Genomic DNA, 24108 nt, shown 5'->3' with positions numbered 1-24108 from the left:
GGAAAATTGAGGGTCCGTTGATAAATCGAGATTACGGGCTAACCGTTGCCTCGAGCTCGCTACTTTCTATGGAAAGAATGGCACGGACATAGCCATGAGAAATCGTTGCTCCACTCCGCTTGTTATCTTTCTGTAGAATATAGAACGTAAATTATACGAGCACAGTGGTGGTAATCTCGAGGAAATCGGAGGAATCCTGCGTAATATGTATGTGTTTCGAAGATAAGCGAAGCGATTGCGATGCAACTTGATTCGTTATGTTCTTAGGATTATTGACAGCGATATTATCGGTACGCTACTACATAATTTCTTCGACTCGTGCGTGCTGCTTACCAAAATCTCGAAGTATACGGTTTTCGACTTCCAATTTTTCCGATTTCTACCTGCAACAAAAGAAGACCAATTATATTATTAATACGGGTGCAGATGTTAAGATTACTAGCTTTAAAACGCATCTTTATCGCCGGGAGCATTCGATGATACGAGTTTGCTAATGCCTCTTCTCCGATTAAATACGATTCGTGTATTTTTTTCCATTTACTTACTCCCGAAAGGATATATGTATCGAGAACCTTATACCTCTATCGGATAAATAAATCATCTTCGACTTTACTGCGTGTTGTGAATAAAACAGGACGTGAAATTGAATTCGCTTACAATTAATAATTCCTTTGCGCCAATAATTATCAATACCATTTCGTAGTATTATTTAATCAATACGCTAATGTCAAACTATATTTTGCTGTATTCGATCCTGCTGGATATATTTGATTTTGTTCCTTAAAAGCTTCTTCGTTCACTGTTAACTATGGTCAATTATGATCATTCGAGTAAATGGATTCGACTTAATTTTGATTTAATCCTTTTGTTAAATATCGCTTATCGTACACGATATTAAAGAAAAAACAAACCTATATTATCGAGAGAAAAACATTCGATTACCACTGTACGATCATCTTTGTCAATTTGAATAGAACACAGGTTGCTATGTAACGATACATTGGTTGACCTCGACACGTGTGAAAAATGAGAACGCAAACACTCGTGATTAATTACAACATACGTTGCTCGTTCGCTTATTTATCCTTGGAACTTTTGACAGAAAAAATATCCGTAACGCGAATTCTTCCCACTCGATGTTGTCGTATAAAGCTTTCGAGATTTGCCAAAGTGTCGAACTAATAGCAGACAAATGACGGATTTTTCGTTTCTTCCATCATTGGGATTTGCACACTTTTTAAAGAATAATACGTTGTAATAGTCGAATAAAATTCGTAGAAAGGAGACAGAAGAAATATTTATTCGTCAAATCAGTGAAAGAATCAACAACGAGAAATACCATTTCCCTGGATGACATGGTCTGAAAAGCAAACAAACGTATCGGCGACACGCAGGCAAATCTGGATATTACTTTGGTACATATTTCGTGTTTCCAGTGCTCTTGAGCGTAACGCGAAATCTCTCCCTACAAATTCGATGCAGTTTGAGATAGTAGCGGATAACACAGGAATTCGGAAGGGTAAAAGTCGGCGGATAGAGGGCAAAACCAACCAGAAGAAAAATCCAGATTTTCAATTTGTCGAATACGTACGAAAGACGACAGAATCTCGATTCTATGCACATTTTTCGAGACCGATCTCCGTGAATCTTTCGTCAATGGCTAAACAGACGATCTCCTTTTCTTAATTCTACTCTCGTGCAGTTTCTTTCGCTAACGACGGATTTGTAGGTTTTAACCTCATTGCCCTTCCGTATGCGGACATTTGTTTTTGCGGTCTGTTGACAAATTGCAGTTAAACTAAAGAACTGGACTAAAACGCTCGAAATCTTTATATCGATAAAAATGCAAATTCTTTTGAAAAACATTCAAGAGAGAAATTTTGCTTGGCTCGTCGATTCTTCGAATTTCCTAGCAGAAACGTATAATGCAGTAATAAATAATCTGGATATCTGGAGAATAGGAAACGCGGGGTTGGAAATATTTTAAACGCGTCTATACACGAACAAAAGAGGCGAATCCCGAGTGCGGCAATGTTCATATTGGTCTCGCAGGTCCGCCTGGAACTACTGAATTAAATTTCGTTGGAAAAATTCACGAGGCAAGCAGAGAAAAGAGATCCCCAGGCGAACGCGATGCTGCATACGAACGGTTCTATCTTATTTGTTTTGTATGTTAAACAGAACTGTATATAATGGCATGCAACGTTCGCAGATGAAATCGTTGGACGCACGTGCCCCTTTCTCGGACTCTCCATACATATCCTTGTTATTTATGACATAACAGAAGAGTGTCTGACGCGAGGAAAGAAAGGGACAAGTCAGACACCAGCTTATGATAAAATCGAATTTCTTCCGATCGGATTGGAGAAAGCAAGCTAAAGCGAACAAAAGAGAATATCTGTTCGGTAGCCGTTCGATTTCGATGCTTTTGAATTATTCACTGGGAACTGTTTTATTTCCTTGGTACACCGTGCGATTTGTAACGTCACCAAACAAATTGTCACCTGTTACCGGACTTTTGACCCTTTTAATCCGAATGTCCAATCACCTAAAATGCACCAATACAGCGACATCTTCGCTATTCGAAAATTTGTTATCCGAGTGTCGTATTATACGAAAGTTCCACTATTCGAAGGTTTTATTAACAGAACGATATTTCCTCTTTGCGTCTTTTACCATTACGCGTTCTTTCTACAAGTTTATCGTACGTGTTATTATCTGGTGACGTCATAATGACGTCAGAGAGGAAGTGCGTGATTGTGCCAAGCGTCGGAAGAAAACAAAAGATACGTATTTCGCAAACTAGAAAAATACGCGGAAGTGTTGTAAAAACGACAAGAATCTACGATCGATGGCATCAAGAAGTAGCATTTGAAAAAGTATTTCAGAAGTATTTCAAAAAGTAGAAAATCTTTAAAGGAATTGGAAAATAAATATTTAACCATTGTTGTATAGCAACGATTTTTATTAACATAAAGTAACGATAGAAGATAGCGGAATGCCTGTATCTAGATGTACGTTATGCGAAGAAGTTTCGAAATAATACATATTGCTGTCAAACATCGGAAGTCCTTGTATCGTAAGAAAGAAGATTGCAATGAAAATGACGATAAAAAGCTTCGTTATTTCAAGGTGTTTGTGGCATTAGAAAGAAAATTTAGATCGAAGTACGAGCAGAATGTAAATTCAACGTAGCTTGAATCAACAAATTTATTTAATTTGAAAGTAAGAAAGATATAGAATCCATAAATAATTTTTGTATTATTTTGTACATAGAATAATTCTACGAAAAGAAAGTGTTCTACTATCCGAAAATTCTCCCATCCGTATAGTTATATGTCCCGATTAATTTGGACATGTACCGGAGATTCTAGTGTATACGAATATGTACACCGTACAAACAGTTGCGGGCAAAAGAATTTTTCTTTCGTTATTTGTTCTGTTCGATCGAATACGTCAAACTGAATATAGATTCTATACATAATGACATAATTGGTGCACTATAGGTTATGGGCAGCTAGCTTTCATGGCAATGAATATTTGATCAATTGTTTCTATAAAAGAAAAATGTTACGTTTTTCTTCTGAACAAAGCATTATAAGGAATAAATGTTTACGAAGCAAGCAAAAGAAGCGAGAACGAGCTATAGCGCTTTCAAAGAATAATACGTTTCTTCTCTTAGCAGAAGACTTTTCTGTCCCAACAAAAACATGACCTAAATTCAGAGGCACTGATAAAAGGGGAGTACTCTGGCTCGAACCTAGTTGCAGAACGCCGTTTGATCTTTATTAGATCATTTTGTTAGGGTAATTCTATTACGAGCATAATTGGAAGCTTCGCTTCTCGAATTCCATCTAAATTTGTAGGCGACCTGACATCAATTTTTTAATAAAGCTACGCTTTAATCGGCTATAAATATTCCATATTCGTCTCGAAAGAAACGACTTTCTGCTTGGCTTTTTAATTACCGATAGAAATTCATTTATTTATTTAATTTATCGGTCTCGATTAAATCCCTTTCCTGGATTAATCTCTTCCTTTTACGTTACTTTAGATTAACAGGATATCGTTCATCGAATAGAATATTCTTAAAGAAAATTCTTTTTCCAGATGTTCTTCTATTATAAATTTTATATTTCGCTCTAATTAATTGCTCGTACATGACGCGTTCCTCTTCCGATATTGACTTTGTGATACGAAGTTTCAGTTTACAGCTGACATGTTCGCATTTGGAATTTGCATACATAATGTGACGATTAAAATGGCCATCCCCACCTGACCAATTTGTAGACCCTTTAAGACGTTCGCACACGTGCGTTATTATGGATCAGTCCAACCAATTCTGACAAGATCGTTTACATGTTGCGAGAAATATTATTAAATATTAGTCGTATTAGAAATGGCAACTATAAATAGGGCATTAATTATAGATAATTAGAAAATTATCACGATTCGTTGTTGATACAAACATCCTTTTAAACCGCTAAAGTCGCTGCAATTCCGAAGTGAATAAAATTGTACTTAGACGGAAACAGCGGAGCTATGAAAATAGATCAATTGTCTGGTAAGAATTTGTGTCGCATGAGTAGATAGAAGTAGTCCTCTTTACAAGAATAGTTACGTAATCTCGAAACTGCAGGTCGAATAATAGATATGTTCGTATAATATACATATCATTGTATAATATAACAATAAGTATCTCGTCAGCGATAAAAGCGTAGAATCGATGGATGGTAAATTGACTTTTGCAGCTGTTAAACACCGCGACGCGTGAGACTTAATTTAAAAAACGACTGCAACATTTCTTCGTGGGCTGTTCTCAAAGTCAGTGAACTCCTTGCATTCTTTTAATGAGCTCTTTTAAATTCAGGGCCTGCACGCTGGTCTACCACCTGCATTATGAGTCCAGACGTTCGTTATTTCACAATTACATATGAAATAATATCCCTACCGTTCCATCCCTTTCCTCTGTCGTTGTTGAATTTCGTAGCAACTTGATTTTTGTTTTAATATCATGCACGATACATCGTATCTTGCAACGAGACTCGGGTATATCGTACTGGCTGGCTTTCCCCTCGTAAGACGCGAGTTAATAATAAATTTTGTAACTTTACAAAGCGATGAATCTGGTTGGAAAGATTACGACCAAGATTTCAAAAAATTCGTAAATCGAGAATGCCGGATCTTTACGAGTTGCTGGCAAACAGCTAATTGCAATTGACATTTTCCGATGGATGCTATCGATTCGATGATATTAACCGTCGAATCGCAATCATTTTTACTCGTACACTTTAAATCGTGAATGCCAAAATTAACGACGAGAACGACTCGGTCGCGTCGCGTATAAATCACATTTTCCCAGGTTTCTGGCCGCGTCTTATCTTATATCGTCAACACAGAGACGCGCTCGCAGGGAAGTTTAAACGGGCAAGATTAAAACATCGTCTGTGGGAAACACGAATATGCATTTTTCTCGTATTAACTGTAAATGATGGCCGACACAAACGTGTCCGTTCCACTCGTAATTCATTTTATATTTCCCCCGTTTCCTGTTAACTAACACACACGTGGAGAAACGCGTCGCAACATTACAGACCCTCGCCGTTCTTTATCTCTATCTCTATCTCATTCATAAAGGAGCATACACACATAAACGTCATGGCGAGCTCGTGATTCGCAAAAGCGTAACCGAATTTCCCTCGGTCTTTAATTTTTACTTCTTTTTCTGCACAATCTCTCCGTAGCGATCCGCTTTGTGGATTCACCTCGACTCTCTCCATTTCCGTACCGGAGAATCGGCTTTCTCCTCCCCTCCCCCCCTTTTTTGTTTCCTCTTTCTATCTTTTTGCTCTTCTTGTTTTATCGTAGAATCACTGTACTCGAGACTACGGGGGAAATTTTCGCGATACGCAGCTTAGCAGCGCGAACGCGAAATTGTTGATGAACGTTTGCACGGACAAACGTAATTGAAGTTGCGGGCTAAATGATACCCGCGAATGCTTTGATACTTTGACGAAGTACTAATTGATTTTTCCAAATAACTTAACTACCTCAGATTAGATTTAATCTAGATGCGTTTACCGTGTAAGGAAAAAGCAAAAAAAAAAACGAAGAATTGCGAAATATCTGGGTTAATTAAAAAAGAAATAAAATAAACGAGAAAAACACGATGTAGGAAACGATCCTACCGCCTCGATGGTATTGGTACGTTGTACGTTGAATCCCCGATGGGTGAACGCTGAAGGAATCGATTGTACGCGACCCTGGCTCGCGTGGGCTCGTAGATTTTCCAGGATTTCGTAACCCAACAACGCAGCCTGGTTGCATGATGCAATCCTCGAGTGTAGGATGTGCTCTGGTGCGTGTTCAACCGCAAAGCACGGACGTGCACAGGCGTGGGTATTCACGTATTTACGCCCGCATCCGAGCGTTCGCGCTCGCGTTCTCGCTCGCGTTCTCGCTCGCACTCGCACCCGCGCCAACTGAGACGAGGTGTGCCCCGAATAACGGCACCGTTCTTGTACGCTTGAAACACGCGCAGGTATAAATAAAGTTTATGACGTCATCTTGCGAGCACAGAGCCCCGAATCCGTTCCGTTGTTCCAGTTCCTTCCTCGTTTCTCCCTCTCTTCTTCTTTCTTCTATTTTATCAGCGCCGCCATCACTGCGATCCTCTTCCGCTTTTGTCGGCCCGTCGAAATACATAAGCAGAAGGCAATCGTAGATATCGGCGATTATTCATTTATTTAACGGGCACGGGCCCTTTTGCGTCGAACACGCGAGCCCAAGTATAAAAGAGCGAGCGTTAATCTCGAGCTACGATTTCTGCACTTTCGCATAATACGAATGCTTTAAAGGAAGTTAGGGGATCCGTGAAACAAGTCGGCGATTTCGCTAACGCCGTTCACAGTTGAGCAACGTCTCTTGATACGATCGAAGTTACTTAAGTTAGTCCGCTATGGAGCGATACGAAGAAGTTGGCTTCTTCTAATGAATAATCCCAGGAGCATGTAGTTTCAGACGTTCTTTTCGAATATCTGGACAGTCAACGAACCGATAGAGCACTTAAATGGTTAAATTCGATGATTTCACAAGAAGGTGACGATTCGAGAGATAGTTAGGCAAATTCCGGTTTCATACTCACAGACCTGGTATTGAGTCGAAAGCCTGTGTATACACCGTGTTAACCCGATGATCATTGCTCCCTCGATAAATAGCGATGATACATCGTGAGATTTGTGGTCGTGAACGAACTCCAACGAAATCATGTTGCTCAAATGCAACGTAGTTTTTGATCACTGGATCTCTAGAATAAACTAGCAGTAACTGTACGAAGGCACGATAGACGACAAATAATCGCAGGATTATATGTATTCGCTTCGGAAAGTGGCCGGTCGAAATCGTGGCTGTTTAGCATTCCACAGTTAATTACATCGTGAACGGTAACCACGGCGCGCGAGGGTAGCTACGTAAAATCGTGATTGTTATTTTTACCTTTGGCCGCTCGCTCGTTTCCACTTATTCGACCCAATTACGCGAAATCTAATTTTCCATGGGGCTCAACACGTGCGGTTTACCCGTGCCACCGAACCAGTTCTCATTTTATAAAAGTGCCTGCCCGATTATCCAGAGGAAAGAGAGGACTGATACGAAACGCGACAAAAAAAGAAGAAATCCCGTTAGAACCCAGACAATCGTCGACTAGTTGCCAGTCAGATAAACTCTTAATTAATGCTATAATTAAGATCAAAGATTCGAAGCTTTAGCCGGGCTTTAAACGAGAACCGGCCTCTGTGCATTCGATCGGGTTACGGTGATTTATAAATTCATTCGTGTGTCTTGTGGAAATTCGTTCAAAGTGTTTTTAGATATCGGAATAATGTACATGTGTCTCTTGAGTTTTAATTTACTTGGCTACCGATTAAGGTATACAAGATATGCAAGATATCGCTATTTTCTTCATGAGTGGGACAGCAGGGTGCGGGGACAGCGCTGTATAAAAAGATCGGTCACCTAGAAACGTATCGATATCAGGAGAAAAAAATATAAAACGCTAGCGATCAATTTCGAAAAGGTACGTACGTCGTAAGTACGGTAGAAAGTATTCGTAATTGCTTTGAAACAGAATAACATGTTTAAAGTTCGACCAACACGATTTGAGCTTTTTTACGCTAAGAAGTTGGAAGGATTAGTTTAGTAGATGACGTGTAAAAAAGTTGTCGAGAGAAATGCAATTGGTTCGAATCGCGAAGAAAAACGTAAAGCATCTTACTCGTTATCGCATTTTACAAGTCTTTTTTAACGTCGCGTTAACCGTGACGAAACTTTAAAAAATTGATATATATATATAAACCGCTTACATTATATTACACCACTTATACAAAAAATTAGGAGATACGGTAAACACTGTACGACCGAGGAATAAAACCAGACCAGGATCTGCTCGTTTGAAAACAAAGATAAAGAGAGGCATATCTGTTGGACCACAGATAAGAAACTTAATAAACGATGAAACTTTTACAAGTAAATTACATGGGAAGACTTTGCATGTACTTTATTTGGAAGAAACGAGGCAATGCTTCCTCGGAAAACGAAAATGGAAAAATTCTATTCCGCATGAATTGATGGAAGAATATATCCTGAAAAGTACATTTTCTGCGCTCACGTTTGGATAACTTTCCTTCAAAGTCTGATAACGCGAACGACGAATGGACCGGTAGAACGCATCAACCGAGAAATTTCTATTATAGAAAGCGGTATATACACTAAGGAAAGGAAATGGCTGCAATGATTACCGACTACTGTTGAGCGCTTATTAACGATAATAAAAATTCATTGTACAAACGTCGAACAAGTTGCAAATATCTTTAAATCCGAAGAGAAGAAAATTGCACAGCCTCGCACCATCCAGAGCTGTTCTTCGTATTTCTTTTTTCGTTCGAATTCCAAAAAGATTAATCCCCGTGAATCGTAATCGCGGAGAAAAAAATATGGCGCGTTCCCGTGCAACACCCGGGTTTTCCTCTTCGCACATTCTGTCTCCCCTTTCCATTTTCCAACCGCTCGAAACCAATTGAATTTTAACGACGAATCGTTAACAGAGCTGCCTGAATGCAGGTACATCGTCATTTCTAGCGGAGTTAGATAGGAAAGCACGAAATTCATCGAAGAATCCTATTATTTGTTTCGATTGTGAGACGATGAATACGCGCGAAGCGAAAGATGCAAAAACTTGCACGTTCATCGACGACCCACGCGTATCGATCTTTTTCTCAATTCGGAAAATTCACGGCCTAGCTGTATACCGCTATTAATTGCGAATAGAATTTGATTGAAAAATTATTGAAAAATGTGATATGCATTTCACGTTGCCCGATTGATTGGATTTTATTTCGATTGATTTGTTGGCTTTGAACAAAATTTTACTGAATTTTAATATCATTTTTATAGGTAATTTAAATACTAATAATATGTTTCATGACTTTATCGATATGTTTATATGATTTTTACGAGGATAGAGTTGTTTCATCGGTAGGCATATATCATTTACAAGCTTCGTTCAGGTACTATGAAACAAGATCTTTCGATCGTTCATTCATTATTTTCATTGCTTTGTAAAAAAACGTCACCTAATTCGCTCTGTATCGATCGTCTATAAACCTGTCGGAAAATAAATCGGTACAAAGTAATTTATTTTATTATCCCGTTCGAACGGCGTGCTAATTGAGTGGTGGTGCAATCTGTTGCAAGCTCGTCGATAATAATTATTGCTTTCTTCGCGTCGTAATCGACAGCGCTTATTTTCGAACGCTTGACGAGTGAAAATTCGATGCACGAATAGTCGAGGATCGCATACATTGGACGGAAAATTTTCAATTGTCAATTGTTTCAATCGCGATTTAATTATAAAACAGTTACAGAATTCCAAGTAACAGGTTGCTTTCTAAATATATATGTTTACTGATATTTTCAATTTTTATTGAAAGCACGAATCTACCTTTTGAACGAACGTTCGTGTAATTGCGAACGGGAAATGAGTCACATAGGTGACTCAAAAACGTCGTTAAGTCGTAATTAATTCATGAATAAAGGCAGGTTTGCTTGCACGATGAACCTAAACGCGTTAAGCGTCATTAAATCTCAGAAAGCTAACCAAGGACAAGCAACACGTAACACTGTGACAATAATATAAAGCATAATGTCGAAGGCTAAATTCTTAATGGCAAGATGCGTTGATCGCGAAACCACGAACAACTCGACTTACAAGAGCGCAACAGCTTTTACCAATGTATCGTGCAAGAACAATTTCAATCGACCATCTGTTTATTATTTAAAGAAAGCACAAAAAGTAAGAAAGAAAAACGAACGAATGTGCGTAAAAGTATCGCATGGTCGCGAATCGAATCGCTCGCAAAGAATTGAATTCCAATTGAGGAAACGAAATCATAATATTTTCTCTGACGTTCTTTAGCCTGGCGTTTTCTGTAACGACCAAATCGCCGGCCAGATGCTGCACGTACGGTAGGCCAGCCTCGTAAATTATTCTTAAGTGCTAAACAACCTTGCGTTAAGTAACGTGCACAACCAGGCCGGAATATTCCTCTAATAAACGGACGTTTGTGCGCTCGAATTCCGTGAATTCGATGCTCGTGAATCAGCGTGCCAGGAATACTCGAATTTAAAATTTCATACGTACTTTGAGAACAGACTTCTGGAGAACCTTAGATCGCTCGAATATTTTAAGCTTGAAGCCCGAGCTCGTTCATTAACACCCTTGTCGCGAAATATAATTTCGCTTTGGGAAGTGTTACTATAGACGTTCGATCGCCAACTGCACGGATTGTGGCGCGAATTTTGGTCCTTCGCCGAATGATGGATAATTGATCAAGGGGTGATCACTGCCAAGGTTCACGGCGTTTGCGAAGCAACGGCAGGTCTCCTGGGAAATAGAAGCACATTCGAACGTTAGAAACATGTCGATGTCCAAGACGTTCGAATAACGATACTTTTTCATGTACATATTGGCCCTATCGAGGGAAATTTCGTCAGATTTTTGACGCTGCGAATTTTCAAACGCAAGCGTTAACTCCTTGATTACTTGCAATATTTTATTTGTAAATTACCTGTAATATTATATATCTTTGAAACTAGAATTTTGTTAAAAACGTATATAATGTTCCAAAGAGACCAAGAGATTGGAATACAAAAATCTACGTTCTTGGCCCGTTATTTTTTGCTTCAACGATCAAAGAAATTCCACCCCGGTAAACGTTTAAACTCTACGCAGAAATAAAAGTCCTGCAAATCCAACTGGCTCTCTGTAAAATATCACGTGCAATTTACATTTACGGCGCGCTACAAATTTAATACATAAATTTCATGCCAAGCGCGGAGCCATTTCGTTATTCAAAAAAACCGACAAACAAGAGACAAAAGGATAAAAAAGAAAAAAGCAACAAACAGGACAAAAGAGCAAAAAAGCAAAAAAAGTTGATACGCGCAATGACAGAATCGGATTGAACGAACAAGTAAACCGTTGTTAATCCGTCGATGGCGTAAGTATTTAATTTCTACGTTCTCACATATGTTTATGTTTTATACGTTTTTTCTCTCTTTTACTTTCTTTTCTTCGCCGAACGAATAAATGCCAATAAAAATTCGTATCGCGACTCAGTTTCCATTTCATCTCCGTTGAACAGCGATTATCATCCGGCTAATGATCACCGGTTTTCCACACTTCACGACAAGATCGCCGTCGCATATAATTGCGTGACCGATCTCTCGGATACGATAACGACCAATTAGGTACAGTGTGCGTCATAAGAAATTATTACTTAAGAAATTATTTCACTATTACTCGAGCTCGTTAATTTCCGGTTATTCAGATTTATCGCGTAATTCAATTAACAATACTCGGTAAGAATAATTAGATCGAACGACAGGACGACGATCCATCGATGTTCCACTGCTGCTGTTTCCGTTGGAACGCGTTGGCCAGAGAAATGACTAAAGCAATTAAACGGATTGAATGCCAACTATTCTTGGCCGTTTCTTTCGGCGTGGAAGTTCCAATGTTCTTAATATACGGCGTATACGCTTCTCCAAATTTTTCAAAGCAGGTATACGAGTCAAATCAAAGTTCGCATCCCTCGTAATCCCACAACGAAGATTCGTTGAAACAAACTTCACTGGGTTAACTGGACTCGTTTATCGTAGACCGTACGCTAACACCGCTGAACCAGACCGAATGATTTGACTGATCGAACGCATCATCTTTGCACGAACGGCCACGCGATTCTTCGTAAGTCTTATGCAAATCTAAAGATAGCCGTAAGCGAGCGGAATCTAAGAAAAATGCAAATTCAGTCTCCGGCGTTGGTCGAGATCTCCGTCGATCTGGCAGAACGTTCAACCAGGTCGTTGCATAAAGAAGAGAAAGAGCGAAAGATCGAGCTCCGGATCGAGGTACTATACTACGCGTTTCGTTGGTTCGACGACGATGATAGGCGTGTTACGCGTGGGCGGCTCGTCAGTGTTTCCTCGACAAAGGAGAACACGGTTGTCGGTGGTTGACGTGTGATCGATCCGCCGGATCGCTGCTCGATCCTGATTTACGCCCCCATAAATAATGGCTCCCTTTGCGCCTCCGTGCGATCCTGTCACAGGAATCTATGCACACGAACGACGATCGCGCCGCGGCCATCCAGTGCTCGGTCATCGATCCGTCAAACTGTCGATTCCTCGCTCGCCCGGAGCGGTGTTACGCGGCAAACAGAGTGGAGATGCGTGTCATAAGCAACCGGAGGATACGCTGCGTATCCCGTGTAAACTGTTATTTTCCATGTTAAATGGCTGTTGTCGGGAAACGTTAGAAGACCAGGTAAGAAATATACGGCTTCGTTTCGAAAGAACCAAGTACACACGGTACACTTTTTATTCTCTTCGTGCGAACATTTATAACTACGCCCCCGCGAGATTTAACTTTCGAGCAAGAAATATTTATAAGAAGTGAAATGAGAAATTTGAAAAAATTGAACGACAAACGAGATACAGCGTGTCGAGTGCGATCGAAAGAAAAAGAAAAAAGGCCAAAAGCAAAGCCTAGACTCGAACGAATCGACGTTTATCGCGTTTACTCGTTCGAGCAAATGTTCAATTGAATTACCTAACGAACGCGATTAATCACCATTTAATAGCGCATAATGACGTAATAATTTTGCACAGTGCGTGCTGCGATCGATGGTCGGTGACCATTACAACCGGTTGTACCATAATAAACGATGCCAATCTCGCAGGAAAGTACGTAAAACCGGAGATCGTTAAATCGTCCTCGAATAAAACTAAATGAAAACACATCGGCCCCGATGCGTGCGCTCTTTTTACGACCGCGGCCGTGCTTTCGTTCGATTTAATATTTAATGAACATTCGAGTAGCTGTACACGCGCCATTACATCTCGCCGTTAACGAGCACGCGTGTTTACATAATAATTAGTAAACGGAACTGTTGTCTTCTCGAGCGAAGAAATTTGACCAACCGTATGGACTCTTATGAAAATTCTAACGGAAATCGGTCATTAAAAATTATGCTCTACCGATAAATTGCAATTTACGCGCGATATTTAAGACGATTAAATCCGTGTAAATCGTTGTTCCGTGTAAATCGTTCATCCGTTTCTTCCTAACAAAATGACAAACGAGACAGGATATTATTTTATCCTAACTGCCGTGTGTATATATTATCACAACTGTTAGACCGAAAGCTGAGAAATAGAGAAAAAGAAGAAGAAAAAATAATATACAGCTCGTTATTATCGTCCACGAGGATCGTGATATAATAGTCTCGTTAAAAATTTCATTGTGCCCCTTTAATCCCGACGCCCCTTTAACTTTGTGTGCCACGTAAAAGCATAATCGCGGCCCTTACATAGTCATCATCGTCAGACGCTGAGGCAGCGAACTTCGTCCTTATCCGGCTATCTTGGCCGCCTTCGGAAACATTAATCACCCAAAGTATCGCACCAGGTAAAATTTCGTTCCTTCGGTTTCCAAGCGTTACTACCTCGCTTTTCTATTCGTTTTCGGAACGAATCGTAAGGTCGAACGGTAAAACCGTACCTTTTTTATTCTTTATCTACCGATAAACAAGGACCAAACGCTCAGCTATAATTGCATCAGCTGTTCGAATTTTGAACCTTTTTCTTTTCGTTCTCGGTGGCCTCTTTTTTACGATCCCAACACGCCTGCAGGATATGTTTCAACGAAATTTCAGCTGGTTCACACCTGTCCTTAACAGGTGACGAAGTTCCTGCCAAGCCGCCTGTCCTCGTGAAAACCTTCTTAAACTTACACGTGGAACGAGAATCGGCGATGAGGAACTCCACGCGTTTGGACGGTGTAAATTTATCTAGCCACGTAACGTTTTTACGGTTCTCTGGCCGCTATTAGGTGGCTTGCAATCGAGTAAATCTATAGATAGAGTCGTAGTGTATTCGATCGGACTTCTGTAGCGTTGGAATTCAAAGCTTCGCCTTAGAAGCATAGAGAGCGAGCTAAATACTTGCGGAGCTAACAAACCGCGAAGGAAAGATTGTCGCGTAAATATCAGAAATCGGGCGAAGCGGTTAATCGTGCAGACCGGTTGCTGCAAACGTCGCTGTAGGTAAAAAGGCGACAGGTAAAAAAAAGCAAATTCCGTACATTTAAGCGAGAATCGCACGGAAAGAAGGTAATAAAAATGTAGGAGACGGCGTCGTGGAGTGCAAGCGTTCGTAACTCGACGTGGGTGTTGTCTGCAAGGACACACGGACGCGCCTCGTGTAATTCCACTCGAGGTCCACAAAGAGGAGGAAGAAGTCGAAGAGACAGAGAGAGATAAAGAGAGAGAGAGAGAGGGGGGGGGGAGAGAGAAAGAGGACAGGGAAGGACAAAGAGAGAAAAAAAGTATGTATGTATGTAGGTATGTATGTATCTGGTATCGCGATATCTCGAGCGGAGGCGGACTGCGAGAGAAGCAAGAACTTCTGGATCTCGATTTACGGATACTTAAAGCACACCCACGAGTATAGTCTTCTCCATAGACATTAAGGAAAAAAACATCGTTTCGATATTGATTATTGTCGACCTTGCGCTTAGTTACGTCGAAGAGCTATCGTCACGCGGACTTCATTCGATCGACTTTGAGAATCTTCTCGTCTCTCGCTTAACATTGCTTCCTTTTTTTATATTTACAGTACCATAAAAAAGTTTTAACAAGTCCGAGGTAAATACGCTATTGCGCTAGATAAATTTGGATAAATCGTTGTATATCTCTCGTTCTTTTTTTCCACAGTTTTTTAATTAAGATCGAGCGTAGTCGATACTCGAACGATAGAAAGAAATCAACGACCTGACGATTCCTTCCTTAAACAACATTTTCACGTTAAGTGGCGTTCGGATGGTGGAAGATGGTGGGATAATCGTTTGCCAGAAAATTATCTACAGTTATAGACGGTGCTATAACCACGCTAATCCTCTGTCAATAGCGCAGACTCTATTTGACTTGACGTAACTTGCAGTGTAATGAAATCGGCCGCCTCGAAACGATTAAGCAACCAAAGTGGTCACCTCAAACGAGAATAGTTAACGCGTTCAACTAGTTACCCGCTGTTTCATTAAACACCTCAAAATGGGTCTATTTAACACCTGTTAAGATTCTCCCTAAGATCAACCATGCCGATGTTTAACCAAATCGATACGTCCTTACCTCCAACTTGAAATTGCTTTGCAAGTTGCAGTTTCGTACATGTTGAATATCTAATCCAAGATATCTCGGCCGGTTTATTTAAAAAGTCGCACGATCAACAAACGCAACTTAGACATTTACGTAAAATTTCGTCCTTTGATAAATGAAATTGCGAGCACAAATATTCAGGGTAAGCTAATGACAAAATCGACGCCTATAGAGGAGATTAAAAACTCGTTATGGAAGATATTCGTAAGCTTATCAGTTTTGCGTTACGTCGCAATAATTGGTGCGAAAGAAAAAAATTGCGGATGTTGTTCGAGCTGAAATCATAATTGCGTTCAGCGCGCTTCCCAACGCGATTTAATTAATGCAAAGTTTGCGAAAGGGAAAGACGAGGTAGACGAGGAGAATGTTCGAGATAAGCGGGCGAAAGCGCAAGGAAAGAAGTTATCCTCGAAATATCGTGTTTGTTGTGCAAACGGGCTTTAAGTTCTCGAAAATGTTACAGTCTCTGGTAATTTACAGGACGAAATTGAAAAACGGATATAAAACGAAGTTGTACTCCTTCTTTCGATATTTCTTGTCAGGCTTCCTAGACGCGCTCTACTTTTAAGCAAATTCGTAACGTTAGCGCATGGTATACGATTAAATTGACACGGATTCAAACGATAATTATATAGTCGAGAATCGTTTAAGTTTTAATTAAAAGGCAACATACAGAAAATCGTTCACTTACGTTGCTATTTATCGCTGTTTGCGAAACATCGTAAGAGCGAACGCAGATTAAAACAGTTGTTTATTATCCGCGGATTACCTGTCGATCAAATAACGAGGAATTTCTCTTACCAAGGACGATGTTGAACTTGCCATTTTTTTTATTAACGCGTTAATCGCATCGCGATGAAAACATTTATTTACCGTGTTTTGTCTCGCTCTCTTTTTTTATTCCGATGCCCTTTATGGGAACTCTTGCCGCAGACAAGTATTTGCGCGCGTCAACCGCACAATGTTTCCACCGGAAATGTTGGTCGTTTGTACCATGGAATGGCTTGTATTATTCGAAACAAATGACGTTTAAAATAAACAAGAAAATGAAAAAAAAAAAAGAAATACACACAACGAAAAAGAAAAAGACAGATCAATTTTTTTCTCTCTCTTTCTCTCTTTCTCGTCTCTATTATCTTGTCTGTTATATACGCGTATACATAGGGACAGAGAAATAGAAACTTGATTTCGACTTAGAATATGTGATATATCCGAGCAGAAGATAATTTTACGTGCAAAAATGAGCGGAAGCCTCGCACTCGAGAAAATAGAATTCGAAGCATGTAAATTATACCGGTGTCGTCGACGATCGCGCTAAACGCGTTTCATCGAGAGTCGCTTAACGACGAGCGTGTATTTTCTTGAAGACTTTCTTCTTTCTTCTCGACTCATTTTTCCACGTAGTATAATACAACGCTCGCCTATATCTAATATCACCCTGTACAGTATACATAGCCCTTGGACAGGATTCGGTCGCTTTTCAACGATAGGCATCGTGGACGCGTTGCTTATTTTAACTAACAACAGTCAAATGCAATTACGTCGGGTCCCATGCCCTTGCCGGAAGCGCCCACATAAACGAGCTCTTGTATCCGCTCGCCTCGTGGTAAGGTCGTGCGCCGCATACCTGACGCATGACGCCAAGTTTTTAAGATACGCTTACTATTTGACCGACGGTAATTTCGAACCAACCAACGGAATCGTGCAACGTAACGACGATTAACCCATTTGCATCTGTGACGCGTATACGCGTTCGATTTTCCTGCTCGCTATACCTCACGCTTATCGTAATGTTGTTGGTATCGTGTGAGCTGCCGTTAAACATTAGGAGAAAAATTAGAAAAAATTAGAAAAAATTACATAGTACGACGGATAGAGTAGTAGTCCTTGCATTTTTAAAGTTTCGGCGAAATCGATGACCCGAACGTTTTGAATTGTCCTCGTTCGATATAACGAAAGAAAATTTGCTTCGTAATAAGGCTATATTGTTCATTTTTCCCTATGATGCAAATGGGTTCGGTCGCATTTCACGGTCCGTCGATTCGTCGATAGCATTGTGCGCCATTGGCCTCGGTATCGCGCGGCTAGACTCGCTTTTCGTTCGCCGTGAACGCGAGAATGGTTTCTTAGAGGGATTCCTTTTAGAGGCCTCGACGAGAACGTTGGATACAATTGATCAACTCGATGCTAAAATAAGCAACGCGTTTGTTATTCGCTCCGGCGGGGTTTAAATAGAAGCGGCGGAATGAATGACGCGAGTATGAAACCGGAGAATGTGTGTGCGTCGCTTGCTATACTCGATTGAATGGTCGTGGGCCTTGAAAGGATTTCTACGAAATTCAAAATTCTACTTTGCAACGAATGGGCACGAACGTTGATAATACGATACTATCGTTCTACGTTTCTGTAAACAGTTGTACAGAGACGATTCGAAGAGAAAGAAAGAGATCAGTGTCAGAACTACTCAAGACTGACGTGGTACGAAATTAGTTATCGTGATCGATTTAAATTTGACGATTAGTGCTTTTCAAAGTAGGTATCTTTGATCTTGTAACTCTGGAAGAAGGAAGAACGTTCGTTTCGAGGTATGGAAATTATCTTCCACCGTTTGTCGTTACGACACCTACGATATTTGTTTAACTCGGGCTCACGGAATTATAGCTGTTATCTTCGCGCAACCGATTGTCTTTCTAATTGATGAAATTCGCCTGACTGCTATAGCGGAAGTAATTTCACGCCAGTGTTTTATGATTTCTTTTCACGCCAAGTATTTTCTAACTTCCCGTTATTATTGCTTTGTGGCTTCCATTACCATCGATCGTTCCTAGACTCTATTTTGGATATGCGATATAAAAGTTTAGAATATCGAACATCGAGCAGCGAAATAATACGATAAAGCATTACTTTAAATGTCCTTTAAACGTAAATCCGTCGTAAAGATACGTAACACGCAGAGTGTCCCATTTTAATAGATCCACGAAAATATCTCCTAAGGTATACGTTATTCGAAAAAGTGATTCGAATAAGACTTGCTATGTTTCGAGGAGGACATCGTAACGATCGCGAATCTTAATTACGTGGACGCGATTTCGACGCATCAAGCTGACCTTTGTTTTCTCAAATGGAACTATACGTTTTTCATATACCGTTCGACGCAGTCTTCGATTCTCTATAAAGTAAGTTTCAGTCGAATCGTTTTTTCGAATAACGTATAGCTTGAGAGATATTTTCGTGGATCTATTAAAATGGGACGCCCTGTATGTATATTTATATCGGGGCAGAACGTTTGAATTATTCTTTGGTTCCTGAACGTCGAGTCACGTTTACGCCGTGTTCTCGGTTTTGCGCCGCGACAAACACGCGTGAATCATTGGCGTATTACGCAATGTTACGAGCAGAACCGTGAAAACGGTGGTGCGTATAAAGCGGTGTGTATTTTATATCTTTTCATCGCTCGTCCGCTTCGTCGAAAGGAAAGTCGAATAGATTCTGCTCGATTTCTTCGTGCCACACTGTGCATTTGATTGATTTTTTGTTCTACGGGAATTGAAGATTAGATATGCATGAACACGTAGTATACTACGTATCTCTATATATAATATACGCATCTCGCATTGATATCTAGTACACTAATGCCTTTTACGTAATGTTTTATCGTTTCAGAATATTATTTTTTTAGTACCAGAGCTTTTGCGAAAGGAAAAAAAACGCCAACACGCGTGGAAGCTAGCGAGTTATAAGAATTTGTTGGATTTTAAATTTCTAATTGATATTGTACGCATATATATATATACACCATATATATGGTCAGAAAATTCTCGGAAATCTCTCCGTAACGAACTGAGACTCGTTTAATGCAACAGTTACGTTACAACTGCATCCATTATCATGGTAATCGCTACGATCTCCATACGAATTATTTTAAACGCATCTAGTTGTTCGCTACGTATAATCACGCTTCTAACATAGCTATCGACGATTACGTCCGTTGAGTTAACAATTGAATGCTTAGAAAAAAGATGGAAAAAACATGGAAGTTCTTTCGGACTCATACGATGGTATAGTACGTAATATGAGATAATTCCCATTGCAAAGTTATGCCACGACGTAGCATATTGTGGTTCTCCTACATACCGACGTCTTTCGCGATACATATAAGCCAAGTATTCGTCGTTACAGTTTCTTTTTTCTTTCTTTTGTGTCACTCACCATGAATTCCAATGACAAGCTCGTCAAGGACACGCCACGACAGCATTGCACTCTACCAACAACTCAACGTCGCTCTTGCCAGTCACTTAAATAATAGCTTGTGGAGGACCGTTGGTCGCGTTGTTGTTTTAATGACGAGACTACTTGACATTGAAACCGTCGAATATATTTGAAAATATTTATAAATATGATAGAAAATACAGAGTCAACCGTAGATCGCTCGATACTGGTCGTTATAAGAATGTGGGGTAAGAACGCACGATACCAACTGATTCGCTGATAAAAATGCTCAAGACTGAGACTAAAAACTGGTCGTCTTAACGATCGCGTTCGTTTATTTTTACCGATCGGGGAAGTACCGAAAAGTGTAAGTGCAACTTCGCTTGACGGTTGCTCGTAGCGGCAAAAAATTGTTTCGCCCGGAGTTTGTTTATTATTACATTTTGTATATCCTAACAGTGTTGATACTACGAGATAAAACAAAAACATGGTTGTAATTGTCCTGTAGCTCATGTGCCGCTACAAGCTCGAGTAACAACAACACCATTGCGTTCTAAAAACGTCTCACCGCAGTGAATTTAGACTTTCGACAGGGAAGCATTTGGCTTACGAATACACAGATAGATTCTTCGATTTGTTTCACGATCGTAACGTTTCACGAAATCGAGTCACATTCGCTTTAAAAGCGTTTCGTCTTGTTCGAAGCGGCGCGGCGATTTACGTTGATTTATTTAGGCGAATTGCTCGTTCGAAGCAAACGCGAAAAGCAGAGATTAGTTGTCGTGTTAAAACTCGATCGATGAGCAAAGATGTTAGACGATGCGAGAATAACGCGCATAAAGCTTCGATGTCGAGTTACGAGAAAATTACTACCAAGTAAAAAAAAGAAAAAGAAAAACAGAATACCCGAAACTCCTTAGCCTCTAAGAGATACCGAATCGAAGCGAATTTTTGACCACTGTATGCCAAACTGGCCAGACCACGACTCTCGCTCTCGGCTCGGAAAAATATATTTCAATTTCGAACCGTACGTTCGTACGCGAGACTTGCATCAGCTTCGATCGTCGCTCATTACGATAGCAAAACGCGAGAACTCGATGACGAGAGCATCGCTTGCATGAAATAACAGTTGAAACCTTGATGTCACGTCGATCCGAGACGCGGTTAGTCATTCAATAATCATTTGTTTCAATTCCTCGCCTCGGAAGAACGAGTTCAACTCAACGACCTCTGCTCCAATTATTATTGGCCGTGTAATTCTCATGCCATGCCACCGTTCTGGCACTCTGATATTTCACGTAATTGTGCAATCCCGACAAGCCACGACGAACCTTGAACGTAGTACGTACATCCTCGGTAAAACGGTCGCGCGACGGAACACAACGAGTCATTGTGATCGTCGAAACGAGAGCGACCAAATGGAGCCGCATAATGGCCGGCCTGTGTGTATCACCGTTGACGACCAGTTCCTCGTTATCCTGTTGGAGGCTCGTGAATCACTCGACGTGCGAGAAATGACGAATTAGCAGCGTCGATAGACGGAATGTTAGTCAGGAGGGGATCGTTAGTCACTTCGCGAGCTTCTCCTTACGATCTTACAACCATTTTATTCTTCTCTTTTCATGTCATTTTCTTTCTCTTTTTCGTTCCGTTCTTTCCTCTTTGATATACGTGCGATCAACTAATTACTTATCCTATTTGATTTTGAGATAATTTTCGAAACACGAAGAACGTACGACAGCCTGACTAACTTGCATCTTGCTTAAACTTTATTTGCCAAAAACCCACCGCATAAAATCTAACGCGTTATTAGAACTTGATTAATTAATTCGACCCGTACTAATAAATTGTGACAGATACGGGCAGCGGAGTTACGGGTAGAGGAGATCGAGTCTTGTACCGCTCGTCGGTCGAGTGCACGTGTACTCGATGGAACTTCAACAGTTTAGTTTGCACCACGATTTTCGATACGTGTACTCCGTCCTATATTTCCTGCCTGAGAATCGAAGTTCTTCGAGTCATCAATTTTTCATCGTTTCTAGCTTTAGCAGATATTTCCATTATTCGGTATATTAAACGAAGTTCTTACGATTATCTCAGAATCTCTGTAAAAAGATAAAAAAAAGAAAGATTTTTTAAGCAAAACCTTAATCAAAGTTTGGAATTAAATAATTCTTATTCCCGACATATTATCGAATTTTAAGCTCTCTCTTTAAGCGTTTTATCCTTCGTTCCCACTACTTCTTGCTTTTATCTAATGCCTCGCACGCACGTGCGATCGCTTGTTCGTTACATCGAACGAATCGACTCTTCTTTTTATTCATTTCCTCCGAGAATTTTTTACCAGCTTCGTCGTTCGTTCTTTTTCGTTTTTTCTTTTGCCTTCGTTCTTTGCGGCTTTTAACCGAATAGACGACAACGGACGCTAGTTCGAGACTACAGGTTCTTCGTAACGCCGCCGAAGGCTGGTAAAAGAGGAAACCGAAGAAAGAACCGTGGCAAAGTTTACCCTGAAAGTCTCTCTTGAAAGCGAAGCGTCACGGAAGATTGTTTTACCCTGTCTGAACGGTGAAACAACCGATGTTGTAGATTAATGTTCGCCAATGTATAAAAGAAAAATGGCCGGAGCGTAGAGAAAAGATATCACGTTACAAAGAGAAGAAATTTTGTTGGGCAATTATCTATAGAGAATGGTTAAAAAGGTTACGATACAAGTATCGCAACAGATTAGAAAGTAACGAGACGACAATGTTCCCAAGTTAAAAACGCATCTTCATCGTGATTTTTTAAATAATTCGCTTTTTAATTTCGATAAGAGCATCAACGCGATAAAAAGGCGAGAATAGAATTGGATCGGTTAACCATGATCGTCGGAGTTCGTACTAAACGAGTCGGCTTGATAGTCAGGTTCGCACGTCGAACTTCCGCCTCGGGTAGGCGTCGGGCACGCGGAAGCGGCGAATCGCCAGGACAACCACGTGCTCGGTCAGGTTTCCGTCCTCGTTTTCCATGCGACCCCGTCGCGTCGCGTCGTCCCGTAGCTTGTGTACACGTCGTTAGCAGCCACTTGTCACAAATCCACTTCAATTTCACGCGACGTAACGCGGTCTTTCCATTTTCTTTTTCCCTAGTGTTGCCTTCTCCTTCCTTTCCCTCTTCTTCCATCTCTCTCCCTCTTCCTAGTTCCTTTGTGTCATTTTTACTGCTTCTTAAAGCGAACAGACTTCCCTGTTTTTCTCTGTCGTTCCTCCACAACGAGAGTAAACTCGGACCCAAGAACACAGCCATTCCTCTTTCTGTCTATCGCCGCTAACAAGGCGGACGATTCAAATTGCCCGCAGCATTGTTTCTACCTCAACCCATGTCCCTTTTACCCTCTGTAGCTCTCGTTCTTCTTTCCTGACACCGCGTCCCACTGTCGAGCCGCGCGTTTCCTAGCGCTCTTGTTCCGCCAAGCGCAACGATGATTACCGGCCCGTGAAACATTGACGAGGATTCGAACGATTCGATCGAAATTACGCGTAACGAGTCTCGACTTGGGTCAGTTCGGAGGTTAGACGTCGTCTCCTCGTCCTTTCGTTCCCTCCTTTCCTAATCGTTTCATCCTCTCGGATACGTCGCAGGGTCGCGAGGCCCTTGGTTTATCGACTATCATTATGTGTTTTCTTTCGTATAATTTTACACCAGGTTGTATGTAGGTTGTATGTAGGTTGTAGTTTCTTGAACGGGACAGATGGAGTATTCGAGGGTAAGTTCGTTGACTTCGCTCGGACTGATTTTGAGTTTGGAAGATTTTGACACGCAAGTAGGAGAATTTTATAAGGACGAATGAATTGCCCGCTGTGACCGAAAAGTCGAAACGACGAACAACGACTGTCATAGCGGGAAGATGTAAATTTTATACGGTGGAAGAATCCCGCCGTTACGCTTTCTTGTCTCCCATAAACGACACGAAGATCCTAAGAAACGGGATCAGCGATAAACGGGAGAATGGCCGATCGTGTTTGCGAAGCCTGCCGCCTCTAAGAAGTTGGCGAACCGTTTCTTCCAAAGTTCGGCAGCGTGACGCGTGTGTGCAAACTTATCAAACTTTAAGATTGCACGGCAACTTCATAAACGTCTCTCGCCT

General features: G+C 40.7%; 1 long non-coding RNA gene across 1 annotated transcript in view; it reads right to left on the bottom strand.

The window, feature by feature from the left end:
- The window catches only part of LOC112213696, a 58441-nt gene that overhangs the window by 19412 nt on the left and 14921 nt on the right, over positions 1–24108 (bottom strand). Inside the window, exons 2-3 of the long non-coding RNA XR_004462637.1 lie at positions 10693–10939; positions 334–379 (exon numbers count right to left, since the gene is read on the bottom strand). This is a non-coding gene — a long non-coding RNA (uncharacterized LOC112213696). The remainder of the gene's footprint in view (positions 1–333; positions 380–10692; positions 10940–24108) is intronic.

The sequence above is a fragment of the Bombus impatiens genome, unplaced genomic scaffold (genome assembly GCF_000188095.3).
Source record: "Bombus impatiens unplaced genomic scaffold, BIMP_2.2 scf_1055, whole genome shotgun sequence".
Lineage (NCBI taxonomy): Eukaryota > Metazoa > Arthropoda > Insecta > Hymenoptera > Apidae > Bombus > Bombus impatiens.
The sequence above is the reverse complement of the archived record's forward strand: the minus strand, read 5'-3'. Positions and strand labels throughout refer to the sequence as shown.